Source organism: Symphalangus syndactylus, chromosome 12, assembly GCF_028878055.3.
Source record: "Symphalangus syndactylus isolate Jambi chromosome 12, NHGRI_mSymSyn1-v2.1_pri, whole genome shotgun sequence".
In the NCBI taxonomy this organism is placed as follows: domain Eukaryota; kingdom Metazoa; phylum Chordata; class Mammalia; order Primates; family Hylobatidae; genus Symphalangus; species Symphalangus syndactylus.
Genome location: NC_072441.2, coordinates 102,407,854 through 102,430,524, shown reverse-complemented (window position 1 = coordinate 102,430,524; position 22,671 = coordinate 102,407,854). Strand labels below are relative to the sequence as shown.

Genomic DNA, 22,671 nt, shown 5'->3' with positions numbered 1-22,671 from the left:
GTTGGGAAAGGAATTCCCAAGCATAAGAACAAAATCAAGATACCATTAAAAAGATTTAAAAATCTGACTATAATTTAAAAAAATCTATGACTGTATAGAGTATGCATATTTTTTAAAAGCAAAAAAAATTTCCAACATTTGACAAATGGCTATTTTCACTAATATATCACAATCTTACTAATCAATAGAATAAAGAAAAATCCAACAGAAAACTGAGCTGAGGATATCAACACAGTACAGGTCAAAATATGTTAAAACATGACTAAAATAAAAATGTTATAGAAAACCCCATTTCATGAATCTTTTAAATGCAAATTAAAACAATGAAACATATCTACCAATTACATTGACAGAGAGTATAAAAATTGATAATACTTAGTTTTCCTAAAAGCATAAGGAAACAGGCAAGAAGGTTGATGTTTAAATAAGAACAATCTTTTTGAATTTATTAAGATGCTAAGTTAATATATCATTCGATCAAATTTATTCTCCAGAAACACATAACTCGAAAGACATATTTGTAACAGGATTTTTAGTGTATCACTGCTTGTAATAGTAAGAAACTGAACTATCAGCAATCCATCAATATGTTTTACTAACTAAATTATGGTATATTCAAGAGTATTCCAGAGAACACGATCAAGTAATTTAAAGGAATGGGATAAATTGGTCTATGCTGGCAACCACGGGTGGGAGGACAAGGATACCGCCCGGTAATCTGCTTGTGTGCGTGCATGAGAGGTGGAAGGCCTCCAACTCTGGCCTTCTGCACTGACTGTTCTAGCACCACATTTCCAGCCATGAACCAGTTTGGTACCCAGTTGGTAGAAGCCACAGTGACCTTGTCACAGCTGCTGAAAGCCCGCGGCAACAAACACCTTGACAAAATTGGTACGTCTTTGGATGTTGAAAGAAACGAAAAAAGCAGAATTTTCCAAAACTAAACAGAAGACTCCAGCAATTTAGGATGAGAATACAATGGGTACTCCAACAGAATTCTGGTTTTGGTAAACCAGTCTAAGCTGCAGAGGAAGAGTAATGCCTGGAAAGAGACATCCTCATGGATAATCATTGGCCTTGCAGTTAGAAAATCATCTGGAATTGGAAAAGGAATTAGTCCTATGAATTGTCCACATCTAAGTGACAAGAATACAGAACACTATTTTCCAGTGTTAAAAAGAAAGGCAAGCCTTCTGAAACAAAATGAAGTGCATAGAAAACCAGCTGCAGTTCTCAAGAGACCTAACCAGCTAAACAGAAAAAACAACATTATGTCCAATTTTACCAGGAGAGGAAATAAATTAAGCCATCAGAAAGACACTTCACAGGTAACTTTTCTTTTCGGAAGAGGCCTGAAGAAGGTTCAGGCCCAGTTGAACACGGAACAACTGCTAGATGATGTAGTAACAAAGAGAACTAGTCAGCACCAGACTTCTATCACAAACACAGGAATTTGACTGTATCTACTGATAACTCTGGAACAGTACCATGCCCAGCAACTGAGAAACCATGATTAATTCATATTGCTATACCTTCATTCTTTAAAACACGGCAGCAAGAGAATGTAAAGAAAGTTCCAACGGGTGTTCCCCTACAATTTGACATAAATAGTATTAGAAAACAGATAGAGATGGCTTTGAATGAGCAGTTTGGGATCCTGAGAAAACAAAGAGCCACTCTCACATATAACAGAGGAGGAAGTCACTTTTTAACTGTGGAATAAATCCCACGTTACAGCGACTATTGTGTGACGACTGTGTTTGAAAAGCTGAATTGCTTGAAGGGTTCTTCACAGAAATTCAGAAACTTTACTTCAAAATATTTATAAGGCTAAGTAACACTTATTTTTCAAGGTTTAAAAAAAAGGATAAAATAATGCCCTGAAAGAATAACAGGGAGTATACGTATCTGTTCTTAGACTTCACAAATGGCTCAGGCAGAACCATTATCTGTTTGACTTCTTTAGCTCCTTGAGCAGAAGAAAATGGCAGAAAGATATTGCTAGTGCTAAACATTTTTTTTTCCTCTGGAGATGGAGTCTGGCTCTGTCGCCCAGGCTGGAGTGCAGTGGCACCATCTCGGCTCACTGCAACCTTCACCTTTTGGGTTCAAGTGATTCTCCTGTCTCAGCCTCCAAAGTAGCTGGGACTACAGGGGCCCGCCACCAAACCCAGCTAATTTTTTTTTAGATTTTTAGTAGAGATGAGGTTTCACCATTTTGGCCAGGTGGGTCTCAAACTCCTGACCTCAAGTGATCTGTCCACCTCAGCCTCCCAAAGCGCTGGGATGACAGGCGTGAGCCATCACGCCCAGCCTAGTGCTGAACTTTTAACAAGAAATGTGGTTGCAGGAATTAGTCTCAGTTTAAAATGTTAGTGTTTAAAGGCTGTAAATGCATATTTACAAAGTTGTCCGATAGGGCCTTGGAGGAGAAGGTCCAATGTAAAAATCTGAAAATTTGGTTAGTAAAAGAAAGCATAAGAGGAAGTAGTAACTTGAAGGACAAATAACTGAGACGAAAAACTCAAAACTCAGGTCCTAGGTATACTGTTTGGATTTAGTGTAGTCTTGAGTCTAGTGTCCACAAATAATTCTTCAAATGATGTTTAGAAGAATTATAATTATTAAAATGAACTCAGTACCCTGGATATTTTGATAGTAAAATTAATAGCCATAAAGTGCTAGACTTCTTGAGAAGTTAAATTTTATAAGCTTTAGAGCTTGCTAAATTAAATAATTTATAGCTCCAAAGACAAAAATATACTGACATTTGTCACCAAAAAAAAAAATCAAAATTTATAATAGAGTTACATTGTAACCTTGTTGTTTACCTTTCACTCTGATTTCTTGTATGGTATAAATTAAAGTTCAGAGGGCAGAGTAAGATGACAGAATAGAAGCCTACACCAATCACACCCCCACACTCCCTGGAACACCAAATTTTAACAACCATCTGCACACAGAAAAACTGTCATAAGAACCAAACATCAGGTGAGCAATCACAGCGCATGGTTTTAACTTTGTATTACCAAAAGAGGCATTGAGGAAGGATGGCGACACAGTCCTGAGTTGCTGATACCACCCCACCCACATCCTTCAGCAGCCACCGTGTGGTGCAGAAAGGCAATTTGTGCACTTTGGGGATAAAGAACACAGCAACTGGGGGACTTCACATTGAATTCACTGCTGCCCTGTCACAGCGGAGGACAGACCCATCCTAGGTTCAGCTAGCTCCCACACACAGAGGGAGCATTTGGACCAGCCCTAGCCAGCAGGGAAACACCCATCGCAAACACCCATCGCAGCAGATGGAACTTGAGTTGCTCAGCAAGCCTCAACACTGTGGGCTGAAATGCTCTGGGATCCTAGGTAAACTTGAAAGCCATCTAGAATGCAAAGACTGCAATTCCTAGGCAACTCCTAGCACGAGGCTTGACTTAGAGCTAGTGAAATAGGGTGGCATGTGACCCAGAGAGACACCAGCTGGCACGGCTAAGGGAGTGCTTGCGTCACCACTCCCCCAACCCCAGGCAGTGAAGCTACCAGCAAGAAAGTGTCTCCTTCTTTCTCTTAAGGAGAGGACATCAAAGAATAAAGAGGACTCTGTCTTGCATCTTGGACACCAGGTCACTCACAACAGACTAAGGTAATGGGCAGAGTCATGAGGCCTCAATTCCAGGCCCCAGCTCCTGGACGACACTTCTAGACACACCCTGGGCCAAAAAGGATCCCACTGCCTTGAGGGAAGAACCCAGTCCTGGAAGGATTTATCATCTGCTAAGTAAAGAACCCTTGGGCCCTGAACAACCACCACTGATACCCACGGAGTACACCATTGATCTTGGGCTCTGAGACATGCTGGTTTCAGGGGTGACCCAGCACAATGCAAAATAAATAAAATTGGAGATAAAAAAGAGACATTACAATGGATACTGCAGAAATTCAAAGGATCATTTGTGGCTACTATGAGCAACCATATGCCAATAAATGGAAAAATCTAGAAGAAATTAATAAATTCCTAGACATATACAACCTACCAACATTGAACCATGAAGAAATCCAAAAGCTGAACAGAACAATAAGAAGTAACAAGATCGAAGTCGTAATAAAGCCTCTAAGTAAAGAATAACTTGAGACTTGATGGCTTCACTGCTGAACTCTATCAAATATTTAAAGAACTAATACCAATCCTACCCAAACTATTCTGAAAAACAGAGGAAGAGGGAATACTTCCAAACTTACTCTAGGAGGCCAGTATTACCCTGATACCAAAACCAAAGACATATCAAAAAAGGGAAACTGTAGGCCAATATCAGTGATGTACACTGATCCAAAAATTGGCAACAAAATACAAGCAAACATGAATTCAACAATACATTAAAAGGATCATTCATCATGACCAAATAGGATTTATCCCTGGGATGTAAGAATGGTTCGACATATGCAAATAAATCAATGTGATCCATCATATCAACAGAATGAAGTACAAAAACCATATGAGCATTTCAATTAACGCTGAAAAAGCACTCAATAAACTTCATCATTCCTTCATAATAAAAACCCTCAAAAAAATGGGGATAGAAGAAACATACCTCAATATAACAAAAGCCAAATATGAGAGACCCACAGCTAGTATCATACTGAATGGGGAAAAACTGAAAGTCTTTCTTCTAAGATCTAGAACAAGACAAGGATGCCCACTGTCACCACTGTTATCCAGCAAAGTACTGAAAGTTCTAGCTAAAGCAGTCATACAAGAGAAAGAAATAAAGGACATTCAACCTAGGAATACAGCTAACTAGGGAAGTGAAAGATCACTACAAGGAGAACTACAAACCACTGCTCAAAGAAATCAGAGATGACAAAAACAAATGAAAAACATTCCACGCTCATACACAGGAAGAAGCAATATTGTGAAAATGGCCAAACTGCCCAGTGCAATTTACATATTCAATGCTACTTCTATTAAACTACCATTGACATTCTTCAAAGAACTAGAAAAAACTATTTTAAAATTCATATGGAACCCCAGAAAAGCTTGAATAGCCAAGGCAATCCTAAGCAAAAAGAAACAAAGCTGGAGACATCATGCTACATTACTTCAAACTATACTACAGGGCTACGGTAACCAAGACAGCATGGCACTGATATAAGAACAGACACATAGACCAATGGACCAGAACAGAGAACCCAGCAATAAGATCGCACATCTACAACTATCTGCAACAAATCTGACAAAAGCAAGCAATGGGGAAATGATTTCCTATTCAATAAATGGCACTGGGATAACTGGCTAGCCATATGCAGAAGATTAAAACTGGACCCCTTCCTTACACCATGCACAAAAAATCAACTCAAGATAGATTATTGACTTAAATGTAAAACCCGAAACTATAAAAACCCTTAAAGACAACCTCAGCAATTCCATTCGAGACATCAGCACAAAGATTTCATGATGAAGATGCCAAAAGCAACTGCAACAACAGCAAAAATTGATAAATGGTATCTAATTAAACTGAAGATCTTCTGGCACAGCAAAAACAACAGTAACAACAAAACACTACCAACAGAGTAAACGGACAGCCTACAGAATGGGAGAACATTTTTGCAATTTATGCATCTGACAAAAGTCTAATATCCAGCATCTATAAGTAACTTAAACAAATTTACAAGAGAAAAACAACCCCATTAAAAAGTGGGCAAAGGACATGAACAAACGTCTCTCAAAAAAAGACATACATGGGGCCAAGAATCAATGAAAAAACCTCAACAACACTGATCATTAGAGAAATACAAATCAAAACCACAATGAGATACCATTTCACACCAGTCAGAATGGCTATTATTAAAAAGTCAAAAATAACACATGCTGGCGAGGTTGTGGAGAAAAAGAAATGCTTATACACTGTTGGTGGAAGTGTAAGTTAGTTCTGCCTTTGTGGAAGACAGTGTGGTGATTCCTCAAAGACCTAAAGACAGAAATACCATTTGATCCAGCAATCCCATTACTGGGTATACCCAAAGAAATATAAATTGTTCTATTATAAAGACACATGCACATGTATATTCATTGCAAAACTATTCACAATAGCAAAGACATGAAATCAACCTAAATGCCCATCAATGATAGACTGGATAAAGAAAATGTGGCACATATACACAATGGAATAATATGTAGCCATAAAAAAAATGAGATCATGTCCTTTGCAGGGACATGGATGGAGATGGAGACCATCATCCTTAGAAAACTAATGCAGGAACAAAAAACTGAATAGTGCGTGTTCTCACTTACAAGTGGGAGCTGAATGGTGAGAACACATGGGCACATAGAGGGGAACAATACACACTAGGGCCTATCGGATGGCTGAGGGTGAGAGGAGGCAGAGGATCAGGAAAAGTAATTAATGGGTACTAGACTTAATACCTGGATGATTAAATAATCTGTAAAACAAACCCCCATGACACACATTTACCTATGTAACAATCTGCACATGTACCACAGAACTTAAAATAAAAGCGTTTTTTTAAAAAGTAGAAATAAAGGACATTCATACTGCAAAGGAAGAAGTCACATTAAACTTGCTTGCAGATGATACGATCTTATATTTGGAAAAAACTGAAGTCTCCACTAAAAAAACCACTAGAACTGATAAATTCAATAAAGTTTCAGGATATAAAATAAACATACAAAAATCAGTAGCATTTCTATATGCCAACAGTGAACAATTTAAAAAGGAAATCAAAAAAGTAATCCCATTTATAATGGCTACAAATAAAATTAAATACATACAAATTAACTCAACCAAAGAAGTGAAAGATCTCTATAATAAAAACTATAAAATGCTGATGAAAAAACTGAAGAGGACGCCAAAAAATACAAATATATTTCATGTTCATGGACTGGAAGAATCAATATCCTTTAAATGTCCAGACTACCCAAAGCAATCTACAGATTCAATGTAATCCCTACCAAAATACCAATGACATTCTTCACAGAAATAGAAAAAACATCCTAAAATTTATATGAAATCACAATAGACTCAGAATAGTCAAAGCTATTCTGAGCAAAAAAAAAAAAAAAAAAAAAAAACTGGAGCAATCACATTACTGACTTCAAATTATACCACAGAGCTACAGTAACCAAAACAGCATGGGACTTGCATGAAAAAAGACATAGAGACCAATGGAACAGAAGACAGAACACAGAAACTAAGTCCACGCATCTACAGTGAACTCTCTTTTGACAAAGATGCCAAGAATATACATTCGAGAAAGGATAGTCTCTTCAATAAATGGTGCCGGGAAAACTGAATATCCATAGGCAGAGGGATGAAACTAGGCCCCTAACTCTTACCATATACAAAAACCAAATCAAAATGGATTAAAGACTTAAATCTAAGACCTAAACCTAGGAAGCTACTACAAGAAAACATTGGGGAAACTCTCGAGAACATCAATCTGAGCAAAAACTTATTGAGTAATATCCCACAAGCACAGGCAACCAAAGCAAACATGAACAAATGAGATCATATCAAGTTAAAAAGCTTCTGCACAGCAAAGGATACAATCAACAAAGTGAAGAGACAACCCACAGAATGGGAGAAAATATTTGCAAACTACCCAACTGACAATGGATTAATAGCCAGAATATATAAGGAGCTAAAACAACTCCATAGAAAAGAATATAAAAATCCAATTTAAAAATGGACAAAAGATTTTAATAGAAGTTTCTCAAAAGAGATACAGATGGCAAAGAGGCATATGAGAAGGTGCTCAATGTCATTGATCATCAGGAAAATGCAAATCAAAACTACAATGAGCTATCATCACACCCCAGTTGAAATAGCTTATATCTAAAAGTCATGCAACAGCAAATATTGGTGAGGATGTATAGAAAAGGGAATTTTTGTACACTGTTGGTGGGAATGTAAATTAGTACAGCCACTATGGAGAACAGTTTGGAGTTTCCTCAAAAAAACAAAAATAGAGCTACTATATGGATCCAGCAATCCCACTGCTGGGTATACACCCACAAGAAAGGAAATGAGTATATTAAAGAGATATCTGCACTCCCATGTTTATTGCAGCACTACTCACAACAGCCAAGATTTGGAAGCAACCTAAGCTGCTTTATCCATTCATCAACAGATGAATGGATAAAGGAAATGTGGTACATATACACAATGGAATACTATTCAGCCACAGAAAAGAATGAGAGTCTGTCATTTGCAACAACATGATTGGAACTGGAGGTCATTTTGTTAAGTGAATAAGCCAGGAACAGAAAGACAAACATCAAATGTACTCACTTATCTGGAGGAGCTAAAAATTAAAACAACTGAACTCAGGGAGATAGAGAATAGAAGGATGGTTACCAAAAGATGGGAAAGGTAGTAGGGGGACAGGGTGGAGGTAGGGATAGTTAATGGGTTAAAAAAATAAAGTTAGAAATAATGAATAGAGGCCAGGCATCGTGGCTCACCTGTAATCCTAGGACTCTGGAAGGGCAAGGCAGGCGGATCACCTGAGGTCAGAAGTTTGAGACCAGCCTGGCCAACATGGTGAAACCCCGTGTCTACTCAAAATACAAAAATCAGCCGGATGTGGTGGCGCACGTCTGTAGTCCCAGCTACTCTGGAAGCTGAGGCATGAGAATTGCTTGAATCTAGGAGGAGGAGGTTGCTGTGAGCCAAGATCACACCACTACACTCCAGCCTGGGCAACAGAGCGAGACTCTATTCCCAAAAAAAAAAAAAAAAAGGAGGCCAGGCGCTGTGGCTCACGCCTGTAATCCCAGGACTTTGGGAGGCTGAGGTGGGTGGATCACCTGAGGTCAGGAGTTCAAGAACAGCCTGACCAACATGGAGAAATCCCATCTCTACTAAAAATACAAAATTACCTGGGTGTGGCGGTGCATGCCTGTAATCCCAGCTACTCAAGAGGCTGAGGCAGGAGAATCACTTGAACCTGGGAGGCGGAGGTTGCAGTGAGCCAAGATCGAGATCTCACCACTGCACTCCAGCCTGGGCAACAAGAATGAAACTCTGTCTCAAAAAAAAAAAAGAAATAATGAATAAAATTAGTAGTTAATAATACAATAGGGAGACTATAATCAATAATAATTGTACATTTTAAAATAACTAAGAGTATACTAGGATTGTTTTAACACAAAGGCTGTTTCAGATGATAGATACACAATTTTCCATGATGTCATTATTATGCAATGCATGGCTGTACCAAAATAGCTCATGTATCATATAACTATATACAGCTACTATATATCCACAAATTTTTTTTTTTTTTTTTTGAGACGGAGTCCCGCTCTGTCGCCCAGGCTGGAGTGCAGTGGCACCATCTCCGCTCACTGCAAGCTCCGCCTCCCGGGTTCATGCCATTCTCCTGCTTCAGCCTCCTGAGTAGCTGGGACTACAGGCACTCACCACCACGCCCAGCTAATTTTTTGTATTTTTTAGTAGAGACGGCGTTTCACCGTGTTAGCCAGGATGGTCTCGATCTCCTGACCTTGTGATCCGCCTGCCTTGGCCTCCCAAAGTGCTGGGATTACAGGCGTGAGCCACCATGCCCGGCCAAAATTTAAAAAATAAATAAAATGAATAAGAAAGGTAAATATCAAGTCCAATATTAAAAGAGGAGATGAAAACTAGAAAAAGTAGTTAATTAATTAAAAATCAAGAATTTATGGGGAGAAAAGAGTTCCTCCCTCCACTTCTGATGGGATGGGAGGAGTTAGTCTGTTGTGCCAAGATACTGCTAAAAGTCCTCAGATGTTGTATACTGTAAATTATGGTATAATGCCAAATGCACCAAAATACCCCAGCTACAAGTTATATGTTTGGTCATTTTGAAGCTTGGCATATTAGTTTACTATAATGTTAAAAACATCTAAGTAAGCGTTAGTTTCTCTAGAGCATATTATTAGGGTTGACTTTTCCTGCAAAACAAAACAAAACATTATCATTCTTAGTTTCATAAATAATGTAACTTTTATGACTATACAGATCTTTTTTAAAAAACTGTAAGAAATTATGCCAAACTATTAATAGCAATTATGTTTCAGTACCTCCAACAGTATCTTATCACATAGCAAGCACTAAATAGTTAGGGAATACTTCTTTTATTTCTGAGTTCTATATTTCTGAAATATCCTAATCTCTTATAAGTATGCATAATGATAAAAAGCATGGCAAAAAAAATTTTAACTTTTGAACAATCCCTATTGCTATATGAAACAGAAACCTATTATTATAAACCCCAACGATAAGCCAATAAAATCTCACTGTTAACAACAATTATTGTCTTCCTGACAATCTCCCAAATTATTTTCCACTACAAAAGGATATTAGAACTATAAAAACCTAGATTAGCAGACGAGAACCACAGGAAAATAAAAGATAATAAGCACAATTTGAAGTAAAACCAGATCCCTGATGAACAAGTAAGGGAGAGGCAACAGCAAATCAGGGGCCAAACAGTTGTATGGAAAAACAGTACTTGGCCAGAGAGGCTGGGAACCCCAGGCTCTTATGAAATGTCTTCCTTTTTTATCTATATTCCACTCACTGTTCTAAATTTTGAAGGCATTAACCCATTTAATCCTCTAAAAACCTAATGAGGTAGTCACTATTAGTTTGCCCATTTTAAAAATTAGAAAATTGAGGCAGAGAGAGGTTAAGTAACTTGCCCAAGGTTACCATGCTAATAAACGATAAAAGGTTAGAATTCAACCTGTGTTTGAATCCAGAGTCAAATACTACCTTCCCTTATAATTTTTCCCATCATGTTTTGTAAAGGAGGCTGTATCTGGCATTCAGCAGATACCAGTCTGTGTGCCAAGTGCCAATATCCAGTAAATGTTGGGCACTCATGCCAAAAATAGAAAAGCTAGGCACATTAAAGGAACATGCCCAAGAAACAGTAAATTGGGGGCAAGATTTAATTGAGAGACTTCAAGGGGTAAAATTCCCCTTGATGCCCAGAAAGAACAAAAATGAAATGAATATCCCAGTGACATCAAGCGTATGACCCAGATCTATCTTCCTCTCTGAAGAAACCAATAATCATGAGTATTTTAAACACTTGGCAGCCTGCCAGAGAGGAAGAAAGGAGCTGAAGAAAAGTAAATTGAATTTCCTACTGTAGTAGATAAGACAAGTTTCTAGATAGGATGAATAAACTAAAAAGGAAATAAGAATGAAAAAGACACTGGAGACCAAAGTGCAGTAAAAGACACACCGAGAAAGCCTGCAAGTAGAACATGACAAAGAAGAAAACAGAAGGAACAATGCAACTGTGCAGATATGTAAACGGGTAATTGAAGGTTTTGAAAAAGCAACTGTATCCCATTATACATAGAAAAAAATAGGGAGGACAAATAATAGAAAGAAGCTTAGCTAAATCCTACTTTTCCATCATAATTCAGGTTAGGGGTTACCCTTTTCTGGCTGGGTTAAATACTGCCCCCTCTAGGCCCATATCATCATAGCACTTAGCATGTCATATTATAATTATAATTTTCCTCTACATTTTCTCCCATCATACTATGAGTTTCGTGATAGTAATGGCCACTTTTATTTCTGTATTTTCAATGCTAGATTAGTACTTGGCCATAAGAGTATTCAAAATTTCCTGAATGAGTGAAGGGAGAGGACAAAGGAAAACCCATTAAAACTAGGAAAAATATATGCCTTGGAAATAAATGAACTTTAGTATATAAGCATTTGTGTGCAGACATGGGTAAAAGGCAACTAGCTTCATTCAGTCTGTTAAAGTATACCCCTATCCAACAGACAAAATGGACTCCCTGTGGCTAACTGATATGCTCAAAATTAAGACAGCACAGGCGGCCATGCTGGGTGAAGGAGCAGTCATGTACTCTGTGTTCTCAGAAAGATGTGAAAGTGTCACAGGCCCTCCCTTTCTATAATTAAGCCAAACCAGTTCCTGATGTCTGTGCCAAGATAAATAAACCAAAAACCCTACACCACCCGCCAGCCATTTGAAAGAAACATCTGACAGAGACCTCTGGTTTAGAGCTTGGAAACCAACCAATCAGGACTCACCTGCCCCAGCCAATTAGGGCTCAGCTGTAGCAACGACTCAGAACTCCACTGTGCCAACTATTCGGAACTACATGAATTTAAATCTTTCATTTGCATAAATGGACCTGATTGAGAATTTGGGAAGCATATTTTTCTATAAAATCCAAACCTTCTCTTTGTTCTCTGAAATGCATTCGTCATTTTACACTGAAGCCTATGTTTCCCTGGTTTGCAAACTGTTCACTGGAAAAAAAAAAAAGTCCCTTTTCCTCGAATTCCTTTTTAGAGAATTTTGTTCGCGAGTCACTCATAACGCATAGGTCCCAAAGCCAAACGGCCTAGATTTGAAGCCCAGTTCCAACATTTATTAGTTGTGATACCGGTCAAGGTATTTAACCTCTCTGTGCTTCAGCTGTCTGTATCTAACATGGGGACGATAACAGTACTTATCTTAAAGAGTAGCTGTAAGAAATAAGCAAGTTACTATATGTGAAACATGTTACTAGGGTGCCTGGCAAAGGGCAAGAGCTCTATAAATGTTAGCTATCATAAGCCATTATCATTTAACAAACATGAATGCCTACTGGCACAGGTTTGAGGAATACATGAACCAAAAGTGGAGACATTAAATGTATGCTTTTCTTTACCCAACGCAGGAAATATAGAAAGATGAGAGACAGGTTAATCTAGCAAAAGAGAATTGCAGAGTCAATTCAAGCCTTATGCTCCCTTTATCAACCACTATTTCCTGGAAAACTGGCCAGTCCTTCCTTTTTGCTCCTATGTAGACTTCTACTATAATACATATAAAACTATATGAAAACATGTTTGGTTTTATTTACTCGTGTGTTTAATATGTACAACATTCACGTTTACATGTCTTTTATCTTTCCTAGAATCCAGGCTCTTTGAGTGCTGAGACTATATCTTATTTGTCTTTACATAGTAGCATCTAGTATATGACACTCGAATGTGAAATAAATAAAAGAATTTTTTTGTTAGTGCTTTATTTTTGGAATATGTTCACACACTTAGGGTGAGGAAAAACAATAGAGAGACAAAGACAAAGAATTGTGTACATTCCTTAAAAATATGAAAGTGCCCAGATTTGTGGATGTGACTGATCAAGAGGGCACTTTATCTTTTGACTGGGACTTTGGGAAAGTATGAAGATGTTAAGAAAGGAAGTTAAGAACATTCTTAACTAGCAGTCCCAACTTCCTCTATAAATTTTAACATTAGAAGAGATCTCTGAGAGACTACGCTTAACTTAGGGAGCAGAATTTGGTGAAGTCTCCTTTAATATGCATAACTTCAACTCCCTTTCATGAACATTTTCTTCATCTATTGCAGTTTACTGTTATCCTTCAACAAGCAGTACTACACAGAGTATACAAGATGTCATCGGACCCATACAGTAGGACTATCACTTTCTTCAATCTAAACATGTGCTGAATGGAAATAATAGTCTTAATTACATAGTATTGTCAAAATTAAATGAAAATATATATGAAGTACTAAACATAGTAACTGACACATAGTAACTGACACACAGTAGTACCTGACACACACATAGTAACTGACACACAGTAGTACCAAGTGTTAGCTATCATTCTTTGAATTACTATTATTGTTATTGAGTCTTCTGTTTTATGCCTATCACTTCAAAGGTAACTAAAAACACATTCCCAGTTTGTTTTATCTCTTATCACTGATTTTTAACATGCAGAGATCAGTAGCTAATTGTGCAACACCAAAATAAGATACAATAGATGTAAATTTTTAGATCAAACAAAATAAATATGTATGATACTTCCATCAAAATAATTTCAGGGCTGTTTCTCTCAACTTTGGTCACTCCCTGCTTTGAAAAAAAATTGTGTTTCTATTAGCAATGCTTTTCATCCTAATAATAAAAGGAAATTTTCAGAATCAGTATTAATTGACATTATAAAAGAAGTATCTATACACACAATTCTTTTTTGTTTTCAAATAAAGTTAAAAATAAATCACAAAATTGGGGCAAAAATACACAAAATCTAATTTTTTTTCTTTTTTTAACCAGAGAATTACTTTAAAATCTACCAAGTAAAACACAAATAAAATGTTGTGATTGAGGGTCTTCAGAGATTTTTCTCTTAATTTTACTGTTTTTAGTAAACAAATCCTTGCTTAAAATAATATAGGCAACAATAGGTTCTATAAACTTTCCTCTAACCACACTAGAGGAAAAAAACCCAAAACCTTATTAATCATGCAAACCTTTAGGAAGAAGCACAGATCTGAAAAGGTAATAATGATACTTGTCTAACTAGAATAATATAAAAGTGATCTATTTTCATTACCTCCATGTAAATTAGGTCATTTTGGACTGTGAAAGACTAAAACCACATGTGTATGACCTTAAATGCAATATAATCTCTCGTTTCTCAAATGACAGAATCAGAATACTATACTTGTTCTACAGAAAAGCTGACATACAAATGTAAACCATTAAAGCTAACACAAATCATCTTTAATTTCTTAAATATTATAACATTTCCCACTGTCAAAAGCAGGGTGATTTATTATAGAGAGAAGATTCAAGGTAGAAAAGACCACAACTCAAATGATTTCTTTCCCAACTTAAGCATCATCACTGTCATTCTGAATCTAATAACAAGTTTTTAATTAAAAAATCCCTGCAGTTGCTAAGCATAAGTGATTAATAAAAACATATCATTAATCATTGAAACCCGTCAAAAATACTCGAGACCTAGGGCAGTCAAATATCTTATCTGAAGAACAGTTAACAATATTAAGGAAAATGCTTTCTTAATCATAAGGGTAGCATATGGCTATCATTCAATAATTGAGGAATGTCTATTTGAATTTATTATCTATGACTCTTTTTTTAAAGTAAATTGAGAAGTGGCAGAGGAGAGAAGCACTTTGCAGATGATAGGAAAGAACATACATAAATAGCTACAGAAAGAATTAGTTTTAAACATATTATTCAAAGAACGGCTTTTTATAAGGCAGCCAATCGATTAGTATAAAAGAATTAAGCAAGTGTTGGAGGTAACTAGAAGCAAAGCTTCCTTTGAGCTGGAGCTGCAAGGTAAAAATTAATTAATTAATAAAATTAATAAAAATTAAATTGAATTAAAAAAAAGAATCAAAGTGGTGGAAGAGAAGAAAGAACCCATCAAGATAGCTCAAACGTAACTAATGGATGAAAAAGAAGCTTGTTAACATCTGTTAGATGTTACATGTTAGAGCCCATCTCTAACTGGGCAGATCACTGTCTTCAATCAAGCATGGAATTCTAAAAGGGAAAATACAATGCAATAATAAAAGAGAAATGCCCACAATACTAGCCAAAACAGCAACATGAAACCAGATAGTCAAGGAAGTAACAGTGAGACCACGTTCATGTCTGCATTCAGATTTTTGTATAATCCCCTCCTAAAGTCTATTTGTACTCCTGAAAAGAACCAAACTGAGTTATTGAGCAAATTCGAATACCAGACATGGTAAAGACAGAGTAGCTATCAAAGAAAGAGGCACTGGAGTGAGGAAAAAAGACAGTCTTGAACTGCCCACCATCACTCCCTCATCCCTGGATAGTGCCTGTGTGTTGCAGAGACAGAATCCGTGTACTTGGGGGAGACAGAGCACAGTGATTGTGAAACTTTGCACTGGAACTCACTGCTGCCCTATTACAGCAGAAAGTAACACAGGACAAAATTCAGCCCATGCCAAAGGAGGCAGCATTTAGACCAGCCCTAGCAAGAGGGAATCCCGGCAGTCAGTGAGTTCCAGGTAGACCCACCACCACGGGCTAAAGCACTCTGGGGTCCTAAATAAACTTGAAAAGCAGTCTAGGCCACAAGGACTGTAATCCCTGGGGAAGTCCTGGTGCTGTGCTGGGCTTAGAGCAAGGAGACATGAGGTGCAAGTGACCTAGACAGACACTAGGTAGGGCGGCCAAGAGAGTGCTTATGTCACCATTCCTGTAACTCTAGGCAGCGCAGCTTGCAGCTTTGGTGGATACTCCTTCCAATTTGAGGAAATCAGAGGGGAGAGTAAAGAGGACTTTGTCCTGGAACTTAAATACCAGCTGAGCAATAGTAAAATAAAGCACCAAGCAGAGTCCTGAAGCCCCCATTCCAGGCCCTTGCTCTCAGATAACATTTCATGACACACTCTAGGTCAAAAGGGAAAAGGGAATCCACTCTTGGTAGGATTCATCACCTGCTGAATGAAGAGCACTTGGGCCTAAAATAAACATCAGCAGTAGCCAGGCAATAGAGCCACAGGCCATGGATGAGACCCTGTACTACGCTGGCTTCAGGTCTGATAAAGAACAGTCCCAAAGGTGGTGGCCACCAGAAATGGTTGTGTCACCCCTCCCCAAACACCAGGTAGCTCAGCACACAGAGACAGACTCTCTTTGGAGAAGAGTAAAGAAAGAGAACAAGAGTCTCTTCCTGCTAATACAGAGAATTTTCCTGGATCTTACCAAAGACCACCAAAGAGGTACCTCTAAAATTCCACAAGAATCATTACATGGCTTGGGGTGCCCTCTAATGCAGATATACCTGCAGTGACCAAAGACTTAACTCACAACACTCAATTCCTACTGAATACATGGAAAGCCTTCCCAGGAAGAACTGGTACAAATAAATCCAAACTTGAAGACTACAATAAATACCTAACCCTTCAATGCTCAGACACCCAACAAACATCCACAAGCATTAAGATCATCCAGGGGCCGGGCGCGGTGGCTCACGCTTGTAATCCCAGCACTTTGGGAGGCCAAGGCGGGCGGATCACGAGGTCAGGAGATCGAGACCACGGTGAAACCCGTCTCTACTAAAAATACAAAAAATTAGCCGGGCGTGGTGGCGGGCGCCTGTAGTCCCAGCTACTCGGAGAGGCTGAGGCAGGAGAACGGCATGAACCCGGGAGGCGGAGCTTGCAGTGAGCCGAGATTGCGCCACTGCACTCCAGCCTGGGTGACAGAGCAAGACTCCGTCTCAAAAAAAAAAAAAGATCATCCAGGAAATCATCAACTCCCAAATGAACTAAATGAAGCACTAGTGATCAATTCAAAAGTAACAGAGATATGTGACCTTTCAAACAGAGAATTCAAAATAGCTGCTCTGAGAAAGTTCAAAGAAATTCAAGATAACAAAGAGAAAGAATTCAGAATCGTATCACATAAATTTAATGAAGAGACTGAAATAATTTTTTTAAAATCAAGCAAAAATTCTGGAGCTGAAAAATTCAACTGACATACTGAAGAATGAATCAGTCTTTCAACACCAGAATTGATCAAGCAGAAGAAAGAATTAGTCACCTTGAAGACAGGCTATTTGAAAACACACAATTAGAAGAGATAAAAGAAAAAAAGAATAAAAAAGAATGCACCATAACTACAAGGTCTAGAAAATAGCTTCAAAAGGGCAATTTAAGAGCAATTATCCTTAAAGAGGAGGCAGAGAGAGAGATCAGTTGCAGAATGTGTATTCAAAAGGATAATAACAGAGTACTTCCCAGCCGGGCGTGGTGGCTCATGCCTGTAATCTCAGCACTTTGGGAGGCCGAGGCAGGCGGATCAGGAGGTCAGGAGATTGAGACCATCCTGGCTAACACAGTGAAACGCTGTCTCTACTAAAAATACAAAAACAAAAAAATTAGCCAGGTGTGGTGGCAGGCGCCTGTAGTCCCAGCTACCCAGGAGGCTGAGGCAAGAGAATGGCGTGAACCCGGGAGGCGGAGCTTGCAGTGAGCCGAGATGGCACCACTGCACTCCAGCCTGAGCCACAGAGCAAGACTCCATCTCAAAAAACACACACACACACACAGAGAACTTCCCAAACCTAGAGAAAGATATAAATATTCAAGTATAAAAAGATCATAGAACACCAAGCAGATTTAACCCAAAGACAACAACCTTAAGGTTGTCTAACACCCAAAGGTCAAGACACCCAAAGGTCAAGGTTGTATAACACCCAGAGGTCAATCTAACACCCAGAGGTCACGAATAAAGAAAGGATCCTAAATGTATCAGGAATAAAGAAGCAAATAACATACAATGGAGCTGCAATATGTCTGGCAGCAGACTTCTCAGTGGAAACCTTACAGGACAGGAGAGAGTGCCATGACATTTTAAAGTGCTGAAGAAAAAAAAAAATCTTAGGATAGTATATTCAGTGAAAATAGCCTTCCAACATGAAGCAGAAATAAAGTCTTGCACAAATCAACAAAAACTGAGAGACTATCAACACCAGACCTGTCCAACAAGAAATGCTAAAGGGAGTTCTTCAATCTGAAGGAAAAGGACATTAATGAACAATAAGAAATTAGCTGAGGGTACAAAACTCACCAGTAATAGTAAGTACACAAACACAGAAAATGATAATACTATAATTGTGCTTTGTAAACTAGTAAACTACTCATATTTTGGGTAGAAAGATGAACCTGTTAAAAATAACTACAACTTTTCAAGAGTTAGACAAGATAATAAGATATAAATAGAAACAACAAAAAGTTTAAAAGTGGGGCAAATGAAGGTGAAGTGTAGATTTTTTATTAGTTTTCTTTTTGCTTGTTTGTTACTAGGTTGGTGCAAAAGTAATCACAGTTTTTGCTATTGAAAGTAATGGCAAAAACCGCGATTACTTTTGCACTAACCTAATAGTACGTTTGTTGTTGCAATCAGTGTTAAGCTGTCATCAGTTTAAAACAGTGGGTTATAAGATATTATTTACAAGCTTCAGGGTAACTCAAGTCAAAAAACATACAAAAGATCACAAAAAATAAAAAGCAAAAACTCAGAGCACACCACCAAAAAAAATAACCTTCACAGAAAGGAAGATAGGAAGAAAGAGAATACCACAAAACAACAAGAAAACAAATAACAAAATGTCAGGAGTAAGTCCTCATTTATCAATAATAATACAGAATGTAAATGGACTAAACTCTCCAATAAAAACACATAGAGTGGCTAAATGGATTTAAAAAATAAGACTCAACCATCTGCTGCCTACAAGAAACAAACGTCACCTGTAAAGACACAAAACAGACTGAAAATAAAGGGATAGAAAAGATATTCCACGCAAATGGAAGCCACAAAGAACAGGAGAAGCTATAATTAGACAAAACAGATTTCAAGAGAAAAACTGTATGGCTCATGCCTGTAATCCTGGCACTTTGGGAGGCCGAGGCAGGCAGATCATGAGGTCAGGAGATTGAGACCATCCTGGCTAACACGGTGAAACCCCATCTCCACTAAAAAATACAAAAAAATTAGCCAGGCGTGGAGGCGGGCGCCTGTAGTCCCAGCTACTCAGGAGGCAGAGGCAGGAGAATGGCATGAACCCGGGAGGTGGAGTTTGCAGTGAGCCAAGATCGCACCACTGCACTCCAGTCTGGGCGATAGAGCGAGACTCTGTCTCAAAGAAAAAAAAAACACACACACACACAAAGAGGGGTCACTATGTAATGATAAAGGGGTCAATTCAGCAACAGAATATAATGGTTGTAAATATATATGCACCCAGCATTGGAGCACCCAGATATATAAAGCAAATATTAGAACTAAAGAAAGAGATCAGCCCCAATGCAATAGCTAGAGACTTCAACACTTCACTTTCAGCAATGAACAGATCATCCACACAGAAAGTAAACAAAGAAACATGGAACTCAATCTGCACCACAGTCCAAATAGACCTAACAGACATTTGTAGAACATTTGATCCAGTGGCTACAGAACATGCATTCTTCTCCTCAGCTCATGGATCATTCACAAGGATAGGTCATCAGTTAGGCCAAAAAAAAGCATTAAATTTATTTTTAAAATTGAAATTATATCAAGTGTCTTCTCTACCCACAACTAAGTAAAACTAAAAATCAATAACAAGAGGAACTTTGAGAACTATACAAACACATGGAAATTAGACAACATGCTCCTGAAATGACCAGTGAGTCAATGAAGAAATTAAGAAGGAAATTTTAAAATTTCTTGAAACAAATGAAAATGAAAACAGAACATACTAAAACCTATGGGATACAGCAAATGCAGTACTAAAAGGAAAGTTTATAGCTATAAGCACCTACATCAAAAAAGTAGAAAAACATCAAACAACCTAACAATGCAACTTAAAGAACTAGAAAAGCAAGAGCAAATCAAACCTAAAATTAGCAGAGAAAAAAGAAATAATAAATATCACACCAGAAATAAATGAAAAAAATACAAAAGATCAACAAAATAACAAGTTATTTTTAAAAGATAAACAAAATTGATAGAACTTTATCCAGACTAAGAAAAAAAAAGAGAAGCCCCAAATAAATGAAATCAGAGATAAAAAGAAGACATTACAACCAATACTGCAGATATTTGAAGGATTATTAGAGACTCCTATGAGCAGCTACGTGCCAATACATTGTAAAACTTAGAATAAATGGATAAATTCCCAGACACAGTCAACTTACCAAGATAGAACCATGAAGAAATCCAAAACCTGAATAGACCAATAAGAAGTAATGAGATCAAAGTCGTAATAAAAAGTCTCTCAGCAAAGAAAAGTCCAGGATCTGATGGCTTCATCACTGAACTTTACCCAACATTTAAAGAAGAATTAACATCAATCCTATTGGAACTATTCCAAAAAAAGGAGGAGAAAGGAATACTTCCAAACTCGTTCTACAAGGCCAGTATTGCCCTGATGCCAAAACCAAAAATACGTTTAAAAAAGAAAATTATAGGCCAATATCCCTGTTGAACAATTATGCAAAAATCCTCAACAAAATGCTAGGCAAACCAAACCCAGCAACACATTAAAAAGATCATTCATCATGACCAATTGGGATTTATCCTTGAGATACAAGTATGATTCAACATACACAAATCAATCAATCTGATACATTACCAACAGAATGAAGGAATGATACATTATCAACAGAAGACCATATGAGCATTTCAATTGATGCTTAAAAATTTTTGATAAACTTCAAAATCCCTTCATGATAAAAAAAAAACTGGATACAGAAGCAACATATCTCAACACAATAAAATCCATATACAAAAGACCCACAGCTAGTATCATTGTGAATGGGTGAAAACTGAAAGTCTTTCCTCTAAGATAATGGAACACAATAAGGATGCCCAACTTCACCACAGTTAATCGACATACTACTGAAAGTCCTAGCCAGAGCAATTAGACAAAAGAAAGGTATAAAGGGCATTCAAATTGAAAAGGAAGAAGCCAATTATCCTTCTTTGGAGATGATATGATCTTATATTTGGAAAAACTAAAGACTCTACCAAAAAAAACTATTCAAACTGATAAATTCAGTAAAATGCAGAATGCAAAAATCAACATAAAAAATCAGTAGCATTTCTATAAGTCAAGAGCAAACAATCTAAAAAATAATTAAATACCTATGAATTAACCAAACAAGAGAAAGACCTCTATAATGAAAACTATAAAATACTGATGAAAGAAATCAAAGAAGACATCAAAAAATAAAAATATATTCCATGTTCACGCACTGGAAGAATCAATATTGTTAAAATGTCCATATTACCCAAAGCACTCTACAGATTCAACGTAATCCCTTTCAAAATACCAATGACATACTTCACAGAAATAGAAAAAACAATCCTAAAATTTATATGGAATCACGAAAGACTCAGACTAGCCATGGCCATCCTAAGCAAAAAGAACAAAACTGGAAGAATCACATTACCTGACTTCAAATTATAGTAAAGAGCTATAGTAACCAAAACAGCATGGGGTTGGCATTAAATAAAAGACATGTAGACCAGTGGAACAGAAGAGAGGACACAGAAATAAATCCATACGTCTATAGTGAACTCTTTTTTGACAAAGGTGCCAAGAACATACATTGAAGAAAGGACAGTCTCTTCAATAAATGGTGCTGGGAAAATTGAATATCCATATGCAGAGGGATGAAACTAGGCGCCTCTCACCATATACAAAAATCAAATCAAAATGGATTAAAGATTTAAATCTAAGACCAAAACCTATGAAGCTACTACTACAAGAAAACATTGGGGAAACTCTCGAGGACATTGGTCTGGGCAACAATTTATTGAGTAATACCCCCAGAAGCACAGGCAACCAAGGCAAAAATGGACAAAAGGGATCACATCAAGTTAAAAAGCTTCTGGTAAGTGGATAATTCACAAAGTGTTTCATACATATTTTCCTTATTATTAATAACTAGAAAGTGGAATTAATTCCATTGTGAATCAGTCACTCAGCCCGTTTCCACAGTGGCCAGTGCACTCACAAGGTATTACAGGGATTCTATTTCAGAAAAAGGGAAGCAGTAGATGACTCTATCTCTTCTAATTCAAAGATTCACTGAAAATATGCAGCTGTATCACTATCACCATGATGTGTGAATGATCACACCAAGGTAATCACTAAATCATTTTTTTAGTCTGAATCCTAATCACTAAATAGGCAGCAAAAGAGGGTAAAATGGCTATGCAAGCACTCCTAGACACAAGGTCCCTAAAGAAGTGGGCTTTGTGTAGCTGCAGACCTTCTACAACTACTTATGAGAATGAAAGTCCAAAGGCCAGAAAGTACTT

General features: G+C 37.5%; 1 protein-coding gene and 1 pseudogene across 11 annotated transcripts in view; one reads left to right on the top strand and one right to left on the bottom strand.

The window, feature by feature from the left end:
- RABGAP1L (RAB GTPase activating protein 1 like) overlaps window positions 1-22,671 on the bottom strand; it is an 865,831-nt gene that overhangs the window by 660,327 nt on the left and 182,833 nt on the right. The window lies entirely within an intron of this gene.
- LOC134734796 (UAP56-interacting factor-like) lies at window positions 801-1,844 on the top strand (annotated as a pseudogene).